This window comes from Equus caballus, chromosome 12 (genome assembly GCF_041296265.1).
Source record: "Equus caballus isolate H_3958 breed thoroughbred chromosome 12, TB-T2T, whole genome shotgun sequence".
NCBI classification, from domain to species: domain Eukaryota; kingdom Metazoa; phylum Chordata; class Mammalia; order Perissodactyla; family Equidae; genus Equus; species Equus caballus.
In genome coordinates, this window is record NC_091695.1 from 42,432,243 (window position 1) to 42,446,297 (window position 14,055).

A 14,055-nucleotide genomic window follows, 5' to 3' on the forward strand; every position below is an offset into this window, starting at 1 on the left:
CCAGAACACTTGGACGAGGCCAGGCCTTCTAGGGCCCCCAACACATCTCCGTGCCTGTGTGTCCTGGCATCTGGCTAAACGTGGAGTGGGTCTCTGCCCTAAGCTGGCAGGCTGTCCTACCTCACATGCCAAAGCCAAGACCAGAAACCCCCAGCGGCTGGGCCCGGGGAAGTGTGTGTGGGAGCAGCAGGTGCTGACTCGCCTTGAGTCAGAGATAAATAGGTAACCTAACAGTGTCCAACCTTTGCCTCCCACCTCCCGCGGTGACGTGGAATGGATGACGGATCTGACCAGGCCTGGGTGGGACTGGTCTCCCTCTGAAAACAAGCAGCTGCTGTTCTGTTTCATTGGTTTCACAGGCGCCTCCTCTGAAGACAAGAACGAGAGACAGGGCCCAGCTTGGGGGGCTGATTCTCTCTCCTCCCCGGCCTCCCCCGCACATCAAGCATCCAGGCGCGGTCCGAAGGGCCATGGGACCTATCAGCCTCTGGATGTGGCATCTTGGGAGCCCGGGCCCCTCTTCCACAACCTGATAGAGTTGCCCTCGTTCGAGAATATCATTTGTATTTCTCCCAAGCCAAATGTCAGCTACAAACCCGCCCCTCCCTGCCTTGGAAAACCCTTGTCTGGGGAGATTAACCAACAGGCCCTCAGCCACGATAAACAAAGCTCCAAGGCCTTATCGGGGGAGCCCATGTGTGGCTCTGGGAGCCCCAGCTCTTGGCTCTTCATGTTGCTGCTAAAGATGCCTTGTGAGGAATGGTGACATCCTGGTCCCCCCTTGGCAAATTACTTTCTCCTTATGACAGACTCAGACCCAGAAGCCCAGGGGGGGATGGGGGCCGGTGGCAGAGGGGGAGGAAAGACCTGCATCCCGGGGGGGCCGGGGAGGCATGTGCAGGGCAGCGGGAGGCAGCTGCACGACCTCCCAGGAAAGACCTCGAGCTCAGCATGAATGGGAGCAGAGCCCGTTGCCTGGATACGAGCCGTGTGACTGTTGGAAATGATCTGGGAGGGCCAGAGCAGGCATTTAAAACTCAAACAAAAAGGAAGCAGGATGCGAACCCCAGATTGTAGACAGGTCTAGTGGACGTGCCTCCACCACCAGATGGTTCGCTTTTGCTCCCGTCAGGAAGTCGTGCCCAGCGACTGCCAGCTGACTGGTCCGAGGCCCCTCTTCAGCTGGGTCACTGGTTTCCTGCCCTGTCATCCCTCTTGCTCAGATGAGGCTCTTGCTTCCACCTGTGCCGGGGCTCCTGACCTTTGAAGCAAGGCTCTGGGAGGGCAGAAGCCCCTCTGGTGGCATCTATCGGGTTCTGGTCACACCCTGTGCCCTCGACACACAAGCCCAAGGGCAAAGCAGGTGGTTCTGAGGAAACTCTTACCTAGTTGGCCTTCCACGCCTCGATGCCCAGCCTGGCCCAGCCCTGCCTGGGCAGGGTGACCGCCTCTCCCTCGCTCGCCTGCCTGGCACAGCCTGAGGCTGCCTGCCCTTAACCCCCGCATGGCCGCCCTTGAGGACTCAGGCTCTGTCTCCAGGAGGGTCAGGGGAGAGCTGCCTAGGGGAACAAAAGCCCCTTCTCGCTCCCCTGTGTGGGAACCCAGATGGATGCCAAGAACGAAGCTGGGGGATTCTGGGGGTGGGAGGCACCCGGCGGATGAGGGCAGGGGGTGGGCCACGACTGCTTCTCCAGCACCTCCATCCTGCTCCCCCTCTGCAGCCACTTCGGCCTTGGCGTTTCCTTTCCCTGACCTAGGGTCACCCAGCCCAGCACAGCCCAACCCTGCTGCTTCCCCTGGTGCTGGGAGGAGCCATTTGGCCTGACTTTTTTTTCCCTTCTCTGTGTGACCTATATTTCCTTTCCTCTGACCCTGAGGCTCCTAGCTGAGCCACCTGAGAGCCAGTCCTGGTTGGACACACGTGGCTTCTCCCTCTAACTAGAGGTGAAAGGATTTGATGGTCGGGGGGAGGGGGGGTGTTGGATTTTTTTTTTTTTTTTTTTGCTGAGGAAGATTAGCCCTGAGTTGACATCAGTGCCAATCTTCCTCCACTTTATATGTGGGTCGCCACCACAACATGGATGACAAGTGGTGTAGGTCCACGCCCAGGATCCACACCCGAGAAGCTGGGACACCTAAGTGGAGCATGCTGAACTTAACTGCTATGCCACAGGGCCAGCCCCTGGATTTTTTTTTAACACTTTAAAAATTGTTATTAAGATATAATAACATAAAACTCATCATTTCAGTGTGTACAGTTCGGTGGTTTTTAGTATATTCACAGTGTTGTGCAAACATCACCACTATCTAATTCTAGAATATTTTCATCACCCCAAAAAGAAAACCTCATACTCATTAGCAGTCACTCACCATCTCCTCCCACCCCCATCTGCCAGAAAAGATGAATCTACTTTCTGTCTCTACAGATTTGCCTATTCTGGGAGTATCATATAAACAGAATATATAATATGTGACCTTTCGTGTCTGGCTTCTTTCACGTAGCATAATCTTTTCCAGCTTCATCCATGTTGTAGCCTGTGTTGGTGCTTCATTCTTTTTTATAGCAGAAAAATATTCCATTGCACAGACATACCATATTTTGTGGATCCATTCATCAATTGATGGGCATTGGGTTGTTTCCACTTTTTGATTACTGTCAATAATGCTGCTATGTCCTGCAAGACAAAGGAAACCATGAACAAAATGAAAAGACAACCCACCAACTGGGAGAAAATATTTTCAAATCATATATCTGACAAGGGGTTAATTTCCAAAATGTGTAAAGAACTCACACAACTCAACGACAAAAAAACAAACAACCAGATCAAAAAATGGGCAGAGGATATGAATAGACATTTTTCCAAAGAAGATATACAGATGACCAAAAGGCACGTGAAAAGATGTCCAATATCACTAATTATTAGGGAAATGCAAATCAAAACTGCAATGAGATATCACCTTACACGTGTCAGAATGGCTATAATTAACAAGACAAAAAAATAAACGTTGGAGAGGGTGTGGAGAGAAGGGAACCCTTATACACTGCTGATGGGAGTGCAAAGTGGTGCAGCCACTATGGAAAAGAGTATGGAGAGTCCTCAAGAAACTAAAAATAGAACTACCATGCGACCCAGCTATCCCACTACTGGGTATTTATCCAAAGAACTTGAAATCAACAATTCAAAGAGACTTATGCACCCCTATGTTCATTGCAGCATTACTCACAATAGCCAAGACGTGGAAGCAACCTAGGTGCCCATCCACTGATGAATGGATACAGAAGATGTGGTGTATATATATACCATGGAATACTACTCAGCCATAAAAAAGACAAAATCATCCCATTCGCAACAACATGGATGGAACTAAGGGTAGCATGTTAAGTGAAATAAGCCAGACAGATAAAGACAAACACTATGATTTCACTCACATGGAAGATAAACACATGGACAAAGAGAAAAGATTAGTGGTTACCAGGGGGAGGGGGGTGGGGGTGGGCAAAAGGGGTAAAGGGGCACATATATATGGTGACAGATGAAAATTAGACTATTGGTGGTGAGCACGATGCAGTCTACAGAGAAACTGATAAATAACTTACACCTGAAATTACACAATGTTATAAGCCATTATGACCTCAACTAAATAACTGAAAAAACATAATGCTGCTGTGAATACTCGTGTACAAGTTTTTTTCGTGAACATATGTTTTCACTTCTCGGGTATATACCTAGGAACGGTGGGGGGAGGGGCTTTAGATTTATGGAGGAAGGGAATGCAAGGGAGGGGAGGGAGAGGGAGAAAGAAAGAGGGAAGACAGAGGGAGGGAGGGAAGGAAAGAATGGTGGGCCTGGAACGGTGCTTTGGCGCCAGACTGTGGGGTCTAGGATGCCTTGCAAAGGCGTCTGCACTGATTCTGTGCGCCCCAGGGAAGGCTTCTGAGGAAAGCACTGGTGGTGCTGCAAGGGGCAAAGGGAAGCTGGGGGAGGCTGGGGACCAGAGACAGTTTAGGAACTGTCACAGGACACAGCCACCCAGCACCCACTCCCCGTTCCCATGGAACAGTGCCCCAGGAACCACCCCACCTCCACACGCCTCCCTCGCCCAAACCAAACAGCACATTGCATCTCCCTGGCCTCAGTGTTTGGCCAGGGATACGCATGACCTCAGACAGTCCAAAGGCAATGACTCCAGGGCTTCTGCTGGAGTGGTAGAAAAGACACAGCTGCAAGGGTGGAGCTGCTGCAGCCATCCTGCCACCAGGAGGGGAAACTCGTCCTGAGTCTGGACTAAACCAGAAGATGTAGAGCCAGGAGGTGGAGAGAGGGGTCAGCACCAGGCCACGTTGTCTGAGCTCTGGTGAAGCTAGCCCCCTGCCCTTGAACCTGAACCACAAATACCACTCCTGCTTTTTTTCTTACACTAGTTTGAGTTGAACTTTCTGTCACTTGCAACCAAAATGATGAGGTCCTTAACCAGGACAGCAGGATTAAGCTGAGCGCCAGGGATGGACAGGGAAAACACTGCTCAGGTAGGAAAGCACAGGAATGAGCATTTCTTTTTTTTTTTAAAGATTTTTTTTTTAATTTTTTTCCTTTTTCTCCCCAAAGCCCCCCAGTACATAGTTGTATATTCTTCGTTGTGGGTCCTTCTAGTTGGTGGCACATGGGATGCTGCCTCAGCGTGGTTTGATGAGCAGTGCCATGTCCACGCCCAGGATTCGAACCAACGAAACACTGGGCCGCCTGCAGCGGAGCGCGCTAACTTAACCACTCGGCCACGGGGTCAGCCCCTTTTTTTTTTAAATTTTTTTTAAAGATTTTTTTTTTTATTTGGGAATGAGCATTTCTGAGGACCTACCATGTGTGCTTTAACACTGAGATCACATCAGACCCTCCCAACCACCCGGCTGGCAGGCTCCAAGAGGGTCGAGGCCACTGGCCTAAGTAAGCCATGGGGCCGAGATTGAAACTCCAAACCCCTTGTCTCTCCACCTTGCCATGCTCACCAACTTGGCCACCCAAGACAGACTTAAAAGGAGTCCCAGGGTCCCAGGGCAGCCCCAGGGCCTGAGCCCAGGGGAGGAGATGTGGTTGAGGAGCAGTGCCCGGGGAAATGCCTGGGACTGTGGGGACAGGTTGGGGTTAACGGGGCACAGACCCCCGCAGACCGATGAGATGACAGGAACAGCACTGGTCAGAGGTGGGGACTGGAAATGTTGACCGAGGGGCTGGCCCTGTGGCGCAGTGGTTAAGTTCGCATGTTCCACTTTGGCGGCCCGGGTTTCGCCGGTTTGGATCCTGGGTGCAGACATGGCACTGCTTGGCAAGCCATGCTATGGCAGGCATCCCACGTATAAAGTAGAGGAAGATGGGCACGGATGTTAGCTCAGGGCCAGCCTTCCTCAGCAAAAAGAGGAGGATTGGTGGCAGATGTTAGCTCAGGGCTAATCTTCCTCAAAAAAGAAAAAAAAGGAAAGAAAGGTTGATCGGGCAGTCACCTGGGGAAGGCTCATCACACTCAAAAGCCACAGAACTGGCTGGGAGGCCAGCCAAGGACAGGGAACACCAGAGATGGAGCTGACACTCCTGGCATGGTCCAGAGGTCCCCGAGGCGGCTGTCTCTGAGGTGGGACTCGATCAGCTGTGCTCAGGTATTTGGGTCCCTCCGTCACTCTGGCCTCTGTCATTTTGGGTTTCCTGTCCTGAGCGGCCAGGCCTATCTCTGCTCCCTCTGAGGCTGCCTGGGAATGCCAGGGCCCCAGGGACCAAGGGGCCAGCTGCCCTTGGACCCACCCGGGCCCCCCGCCAGCTCCAGATTCTCCCACCCAGACCCAGCCTCCTCCCTGGGCTCCTCCCCGCACAAGGCCCGCCTGACAGCTGAGGCGCTGCAGCTGCCTGGGCCCGGCAGCCCCTAGAGGTCACAGGAACAGCTGCTGCCCTGTGACCTCGCTGACCCCTGGTCCCTGCACACTGCTTCCTGCAGCCCAGGCGGCTGCCCAGCGACCTGCAGGGCCCAGCCAAGCCCCATCTCCTCGGCCCGTCCTGTTGCTCCCATTGCTCCCAGATCTTCCCAGGGTCTGAAGCATTTCGTGCTGAGAAAGAGGACTGAGGCCAAGTCAGCAGGCCCCACCCAGAGGAGCGGGAAGGGGAGAGCAGGGCGGCGAGGCAGCCGCAGCCCAGGATCTCTGCTCCAGGGGCAGGAGGAGCACTGGACCAAAGTTCTAGAAGGCTTGGCCATTCCTGATTCCCCGCAGGCTCCTCCCGAGGCCCACTTTCCCCTCAAGACTTGAGTCCCCTTCCGATGTGCTGCCCCTTAGAATCTTTCTGGGACAATGGTTTACCTCTGGGGATGGGGGTTGGAGGGCTAGGGGCCAGGGGTTGGGGGGGCTCGAGAATTATTGTCGTGTCCACTCTCAAAAGGTTTGAAATCTTTTGTGATGTGCATGGATGATTTTAAAGGAAGGAAAATACATACATATGTGCACATAACTTGCCAGCCCGCCGCTCCTCAGCCCTCCACATCCTGTCACCTTGGTGATACCCTCCCTGTGAGTCAGTCTCAGAAGGCCCGCTCCCTCAGGACAGAGATCCTGTCTCGGCCCTGCAGAGCGCCCGGTGCACAGCAGGCCCATGAGAGATGACCGCCGAGGGAACGCCTCGTCAGGATGTGTCCTCCTCTCCACCGTCACAGAAACAGGCGCTTAGAGAAAAGGAAGCAGGGGCCCTGGAGCCATCTGCCTCCACGCTTGCTCTGGTTCACAACCCCTTGCTGCGAGCCGCTCGTCATCAGCATCGGATGCAGAGATGAACCAAACAGACAGAATCCCGGCTCCAGCACAGAAACTTCGAACACTGGAGTGCAGAGAGAACCATGGTGGGGAGAGGGGGCCGGGGATGGGTCACAAGCGGCTGCCATGACTCACAGAGGGCTCCCGACTCAGGCTCTTTAACTTCCTAATCCCTTTTCTCCCGTGGCCCCCTTCTTGCTATCCCCAGCCTCCTGCCATTCATTCGTTCCTTCCTTCATTCATTCATCTGGAACCTTCTGTGTGGCATGCACTCTGGAGAGAGTGGTGGTTACAGTCCAGTGGGGGATGGACATGAGTTATAGGATGATGGCCCAGAGACGACAGTGGTCCCGAGTTTCCCCGAGGGAACTTGACGTCGACTGGGGGTCCAGAAGGCTTCCCCGAGGGGGGACACTGCTGCTGAGAGGTGGCCAGGTGAGGGGAAGGGAGAAGCGTGTGCAAGGGGCCGGTCCCTGGGGGCCGGGCATGGCTGATGGGCCGAAAGTCCCGTGTCTGGAGCAGAGGGAGCGGAGAGGTGGCCTGAGGCTGGAGAGGCCAGCAGGGGCCTGCCCAGGGTCAGCGGGCACTGAAGTGCGAGCAGGGGCACGAGGCGATCAGACCGGTGTTTTTCATCACCCACGATGTGGGGTGGAGAACGGGCAGGTAGCACATGGTCTTCGTCCCCCAGAACCCCCCAACTCCCTTGGTGGCCCCACCCCCCTCCCTTTCCTCCCCTGCCCCCCCCATCACCCAAGTCATCACTCTGGCCTGGCCTGACCCCCCTTCTGTCCCACTGTGGCCCCCATGGCAGATCTGTCACCAAATTCCAATCTTGCGACCTCATTGCCTCCAACTCCGGCTTTTACACCACAGATCAGGGCCAGTTCTGTCTCCCTCCTGAACCAACTGTCCCCAGAGTGGCCCCTGCCTCCAGTCAGGTCTCCCTCCAGGGTCCCCTCTCTAAAGAGACCTTCCTAAGCGTAACGCTGCAGTCAGTTCACGGGAAAGGAAATACGAAAGACCCTGAAACTTAGAAAAGATGGCCAAACTCTCGTCCGAAGAGAAATGCAGACTAAGATACGCCGAGGCCCCTCTGCCTCGTGCGGTGTTTACCTTTCAGACTGACGACGATCAGAAAGTTCAAGAACCAGGGGCCAGTGAGGCTGAGGAGAAATGGGCCCTGTGGTCCGTGCGGGGGGCTTGGTACCTGGCACCTGGCACATCCCCTGAGAAGGATGAGCGGACAGAGCTGACTAAACGACAACTGTGTGCGTCCTTTGACTCCCAAATGCCTAGGGATTTATTCCACAGCCGCCCGCAGACATGCGTGCAGCAGCACTTGCACAAAGTGACACATTGCTATGCTGCTTGTCACAGGAAAGGGGTGGGGACATCCTAAACATCCATCAGCTGAGACCCACTTACGTCGATCATGACACACTGGAACACTACGCAGCTGTAAAAAGTGAACCGAGGACACACTCTGTGGACTGATATGGAGCAGTCAGAAACACAGTGTCACCTGAAAAAAGCAAGACGTGGGACAGTGTGAATAGCAGATGCTCATAAAATGTCATTGTCCATGGCCCCCGCAGAGTTACTCCGACTGCCGCCAACACGGGGTCTGCCCTCCCTCCACCCCCACTTGCAGTACTTTGGGGCTCTACTTGTCTAAATATTGCCATTGGTGTAAAAAATGGGAAGGGCTTTGCTTGTACATGCAGAGACTATCTCTAGAAGTGTTTACAAGAAACTGATAACACTGGTTGTCTATGGGGAGGAGAACGGATGCCTGGCGAGCCAGGGAAAGAGAGAGACTTTTGCTTCTTGTGTCTTCTGAATTTTGGACCACATGAAAGCATTACTGTGTCAAAAAAGTAATTTACATAAAAAAAAAAAAAGGAATTCTGATCCAGTTGCACCTTCACACAGATCCTTCATTCCCTTCCCATAGCATTCAGCAGCTAGCAGGAGCTCCTGCCTGCCTTTAATTATTCTTTAATGGGCAAGATCTTCAGTGGCAAGTGATAGAAACCCAATCCAAACCAGATTAAACATCAGTTGTAATTTGTTGGTATTTATAATGAATATCTGCTTCAGGCATGGCTGGATCCAGCAGCACAAGCAATGTCATTGAGAGTTATTCTCTTGGCTTTGTTTTTCTTCATGAGGGCTTTATTCTTAGGCATGCTCTTCCCTCAGGGTGGCAGAGCTGGCCGCCAGCAGCCCTGGGGTGACATCTTGGCATTTGTAACCCTAACAGTCCCAGCAAGTCCCCAGGCTGAAGCTCATTGGTGTTGTATGCCCATCCCTGAACCATCCCTATGACTCAGATTGGCTAGGCCTGGGTCTCAGGTCCACTTTTAGAGCTTGGGAATTGGGCAGTCACACTTGAGACTAGAAAATTGAGGAGTGGTTACCAGAATAAGAGGGATGAACTCTGGATGAGGAAAACAGTGCTCACCTACTCCTCTCCTGGACTTTCCCCCTCTCCCACGCCGCGGTCTACTGGACATCTCTGGTTTCCCGATCACACCGTGCATCTACCTGCACTCCTCTTGGCCTTTGCCTCCGCCTCTGCCTGCTCCCCCTGGAATGTCCTTTCCTGTCTCTGCCTGGCAAACTCCTACTCATCCATTCAGATCCTGCTCAAGTATCACCTCCTCCTTGAAGCCCTCCTAACTCTCCCTTCGGCTTTCCTACCTCTAGCAGAACTAATGTTTCTCACTGCTGTTCTTTTGGGCTCTTCTTTCAATCCACAGGCACTGACTGAGCCCCATCCTCACTGGGCTGCCATAGACAGAGGTGAGTCAGAGCCGGCCTCTGCTGTCAATGGCCTCCATGATGGTACAGAGTGTGCTGTTTTCGAATTGGTTCTTTGCTTCCCTGGGGGTTATCTGTTCCCTGAGGGCTGAGGCCCAGCCTTGGCCATCCGTGTCTTCTCAAGTCCAGCACAGCCCAGGCACAAGGTAGATGCAAATATGAGTTTTCAAAATGAGTCCCAACAAGGCGCTTTGAAGGGGTGGGAAGTGTGGAAGATGGTTCCTGTTGATTCCATGTTCCCCCGGGCAAAGGACAGCCGTGCGGCTGAGATACTCCCAAAGGCCTCTGGGAGGAAGTGCCTTGGGCCAGTCCCTAGGACAGGGCCGTCACCACTCTGGAAACCCCCATGGCCCTGGGCCTGGGCCAAAATCAAGACCCAAAGGAAAGTCCCCCAGCAAGGCCCAGCCACCCAACTCCCAAGGAGGGGTCCCAGGCAGAGGCTGGGGGCGGCTCCCAGGGGACTCCCATCTCGAATCGCAGCTTCTGCCGGGTCAGAGTTCTCTGAAGGCCATGAAGAGTGAGGAGGGCAGGGCTGGAGCTGGCAGGAGCCCAGAGGAGGAAGGAAACAAGAAACAATCAAGGAAAAAGCTGACCCAGGCCTGGGGTTGGCTCAGGCCACAGGGCCGCAGGCTGGGCTCAGACCGGGATGGAGGACACTTCCCAGGGGCGGGTGGAGCGCCTACCCAGCTCCCGGATGCCTTGTGGCCCAGAGCGGCGGGTTGGGGTCCGTCCAGAGACCTTGCCTGGCCAGATGCCCCCAAGAGTATCACCATCCTTCTCTTGTGACCCTTTTCTCCCAGACCTGCCCCCAGACTCCTGGTCCCCATTGTCCCACCTGCCTCCAGAGCCCTGGGTCCCTGGTGGGCAGGGTCATGGAGAGCTGGCTCCAGCCTGGGAGTTGTTGCCTGGCTGTCTCCCCATCCTCCCCAGCTAACCTTGGAGAAGGGGGCTTCCCGCTCTCTCCCCCAGGGGAGCTGGGGCTGCTGACGTGGGCGATTTCCAGGAAGAAGAGGCTGGGAGAGGAAGGAAGGGCTGAGTCAGTCCCTGTGTGGCGATCACAGGGTCCTGTGTTGGGGGAACAGCCGAGCGGTTGGGAGGGAACCGACTGGGCTCATCCCAGGGCTGGGGAGAGGCTCCAGGCTGAGGAGAAGGAAGCTGCATATCCCTACTGGGCATTCTTCCATCGCAGCCTTCCTCGCCCCTAGCTCCTCCCAAATGTCCCTAGGGTCCTGCCCCCTCCGCCACCAGGGTGTCCAGGAGCCCTTCCAGCAAGAACAGCCCAGGCCCTGGCTGAGGCACCAGACCCTGGACACAGGGTGCAGCCTGGGCGGGGGGAGGGTGGCCCAAGCGTCCATTGGGTCAGAAATGCAGGACGCCCCGGCCGTCCCCTGGCTCAGGATCCCAGCCTCCCCACCCACACTCAGGCCCTTACACACAGTCTGAGAAGTTGCGTAAAAAAGCCAATTTTAGTAAATGAAATCCTGTTTTAGAAATCCTCATTAATTGCAGGGCTCTCACGGCGCCACCGGGTGTGTATGCAAGATCCCGTCCGTTCAGCAGAACCACGAGGAGCCGGCAGCAGGCTCCCCAGGGATTCCTCTGGCCCCGGCCTGGCGACACAACCTCATCTGTGAATGGGGACAGTGACTACCTGTCTGAGCACTTGCAAAGCACAGACCCCACCACCAGGCACAGATCGTGTCTCAGATCTGGTCTTTGGGGGGGCCCCTTGTTGTGGCCAGTGGCAGAAGTGCACCGAGCGCATGGGCAGTCAGCACTAGGCGGAAGCTTGTCACATCCAGGCAGGCTTACAGCAGTCCTCAGAGCGCAGATGGCAGTTCCTGTGGCTTTGGGACCTGGTTGGGAGCCCCAGCCTGGCAGCCAGGCTGGACATATCACTAGAGGCTGAGGGAGGGGAGCAGAGGCTTGGGCCAGGCTGAGGGGTCCAAATCTGCTGCTCTCCACCCATCCCCAAGCGCTCCCCAATGGGCCCCCGACCCTCTCCCAGGAGCCCTGAAGTTGGCCCTGGCTTTATGAGGCCCTGGGTGACAGTCTGCCTCTCCAGGCTTCCACCCCTGCAACTTTCCATTTTATCACTAGCTCTGAATGGAGCTCCTGAGCCTTTCCAGGCCCCTCCTCCAATGGAAGACTCCGAGCAGACGGGCAGGGGGTGGGGGCTGCACCTCAGCCACATTCCTGCAGGCTCAGGGGGCTTCATCATTAGAGCCATTCCAGGCCAGTTGGCAAGGCCAGCCGACCTGCCCCCAAAGCTCCTGTTACAATGCTTTCACGAAACGGCCGCCTGCAGGGCTGTGTGTTCCCTTGTCCTGTTTGGGACCCACTTAACTCCCATTTTACAGGCAAGGAGGCCCAGAAAGGGACAGTCCTGTGCCTGTGGCCACAGAGCAAGTCAGCAGCAGAGCCAGCTCAGAACCTGGGTCTGTGGCCCGAGGCAGTGTTCAGGGCTTGGTGCCGGGCTGTCCCCTCTCTCCCAGGGCTGTGCTGTAGGAGGGAGGGAAAGGCAGGGTGACTGGCTGGCGAGAAGCCTGAGTAGGGAGGGGGCTCAGAGCCCGTATGCGTTGCACTATCAGGCTGAGCAGGCCACGGTCAGTACCTGGAGCTGAGATTTCCATCTCTGTAAAGAGGGTCAGTGATGCTGGCTCTGCCCACCTTGCTGGGCTTGAAGAAGACTTGAGGGGCTCAGGGACAGGAGGCACTTGCTAAGGGGCACAGGCAGGCCTGGGTGGGCGGGTGCCTGCAGAGCACAGGTGGCAAGAGCAGGCAGAGGTACAACCCCTCCCCACCACATCACGACTTGGCCCAGGGCTACCATGCCCCTTCCCTCGACTGTCCAGGCCACTTTTCCTCTGAGCCACTGGGCCAGTCCTGGCAGAATCCACCTGACTGAGGCTCCCTGGGGGACTGAGGGAGGGGCAGGGACCACTCAGGGTTAACACCCTACACTTCCCTGTATTCATTTTCCACGGCTGCTGCCACAAATTACCACAAACTTCGTGGCTTAACACAACACAAATGTATTAACTTACAGTTCTGTAGGTCAGAAGTCCACCATGGGTCTCACGGGCCAAAATCGAGGTGTCAGCAGGACTAGTTCCTTCTGGAGGTTCTGGGGGAATCTGTTTCCTTGTCTCTTCCAGCTTCTAGAGGCCGCCCGCATTCCTCTGTTTGTGGCCCCTTCCTCCATCTCGAAGGCTGCAACACAGCATGTCTCGGGCCCATCTTCCATTGTCACATCTCTTTCTCTGACTTCCTCTTCTGTCTCCCTCGTCCACTTTTAAGGACCTTGTTATTACACTGGGCCTGCCCAGCTAATTCAGGATAATCTCCCTATTTTAAAGTCAGTTCATTAGCAACTGCAATTCCATCAGCAACTTTAATTATTCTTTGTCATGTAACAAATATTCACAAGTTCTGGAGACTAGGACGTGGATGTTAGGGGAGGCCATCATCCTGCCTACCCAGCTCCCCTTCTGCGGGTCCTTCCCTCCCTCCTGACTTGGCCGACCCCACCCACCCCCAGCAGCCTTCCCTCTTTCAGGACGCCTTCCTGACCTTGCCCCCTGGCAGTCCCTCCCACAGTCACGGTATGGAAGCTTTCACCATCCTGGTCACACTGTACTGTCATGGCTGTCACCCTCCAGAAAGCAAGGTCCCCTCCCCCATCAGGATCCACCCTTCCTCTGTCCCACTCTCCCCAGCACCTGCCCGCCCTGGAGGCTATCCCGGCGTACTTGGTGACTTGGGCTTCCTCCTCCGTCCCTTCCTTGGACTGTAGGTCTCAGTCCAGAGGGGCTGAATCCTCAGCGACAAGGACAGCATCCGGCACCTGGCAGATGCTCAGCAAGGATCTGCTGAATCGTTGAATGCAGCGAGGGCAGTTTCCTGCCCTCTACCTCCAGCTCCCGGTGTAGGGCCTGCCCTTGAACCTTTCTAGTACTGTATGAATGAACGAATGAATGAATGAACCAAGCAACCAACGTTGGAATGTGTCTAAGCACGGGTCCCACCCCCGCCCCGGAAGCCACTTAGCCTGACGGCAAATATGGGCGTGCCCAGGCCACTCAGCTCGCACACCCTCAACGCCCTCTTTTCTATGGGGCAGTAAACTCCTGAAACCTCTTGCAAGTTTGTAATATTTTAATGTAGGGGCTTCCAAGGCCTCATTCATTCCCTTAGTAGCCACTGAACACCCTGGTGCGGGAGCCTCCCCGACCCGACCCTCCAGGGAGGGAACCGGTCCAAGGGCGCTCTGCGAATTCTCAAGAACTCGGTCTTCCGGCTGCCGACCCTTCGGCCTTTCTAGAATCGCAAGTTTTGGCTCCGAGGGGCATAGCCGGAGGCCGCGGAGTGCAGCCCGGGCACCCGACGCCGCCTGGCCCGCGGCCGCCGGAGCCTGGACTGGACCCTCGGCCCCCGCGGCTGCG

The 14,055-nt window shown here is 55.4% G+C and overlaps 1 long non-coding RNA gene across 4 annotated transcripts; it reads right to left on the reverse strand.

The window, feature by feature from the left end:
* Positions 1 to 2,253: 2,253 nt before the first annotated feature.
* LOC106781492 (uncharacterized) lies at positions 2,254 to 14,052 on the reverse strand. Of its 4 annotated transcripts, XR_011423704.1 has the most exons (4): positions 13,363 to 14,052; positions 12,658 to 12,958; positions 8,213 to 8,309; positions 2,254 to 2,675 (listed from the first exon to the last, which is right to left on the reverse strand). It is a non-coding gene; the product is annotated as an uncharacterized lncRNA (long non-coding RNA). The 4 variants fall into 4 exon arrangements; XR_001378104.3 differs by lacking the exon at positions 2,254 to 2,675 and having other exon boundaries at positions 8,061 to 8,309; positions 13,363 to 14,037; XR_011423705.1 differs by lacking the exons at positions 2,254 to 2,675; positions 8,213 to 8,309 and adding an exon at positions 8,834 to 12,112 and having other exon boundaries at positions 12,225 to 12,958; positions 13,363 to 13,558.
* Between the last annotated feature and the right edge of the window lie 3 nt (positions 14,053 to 14,055).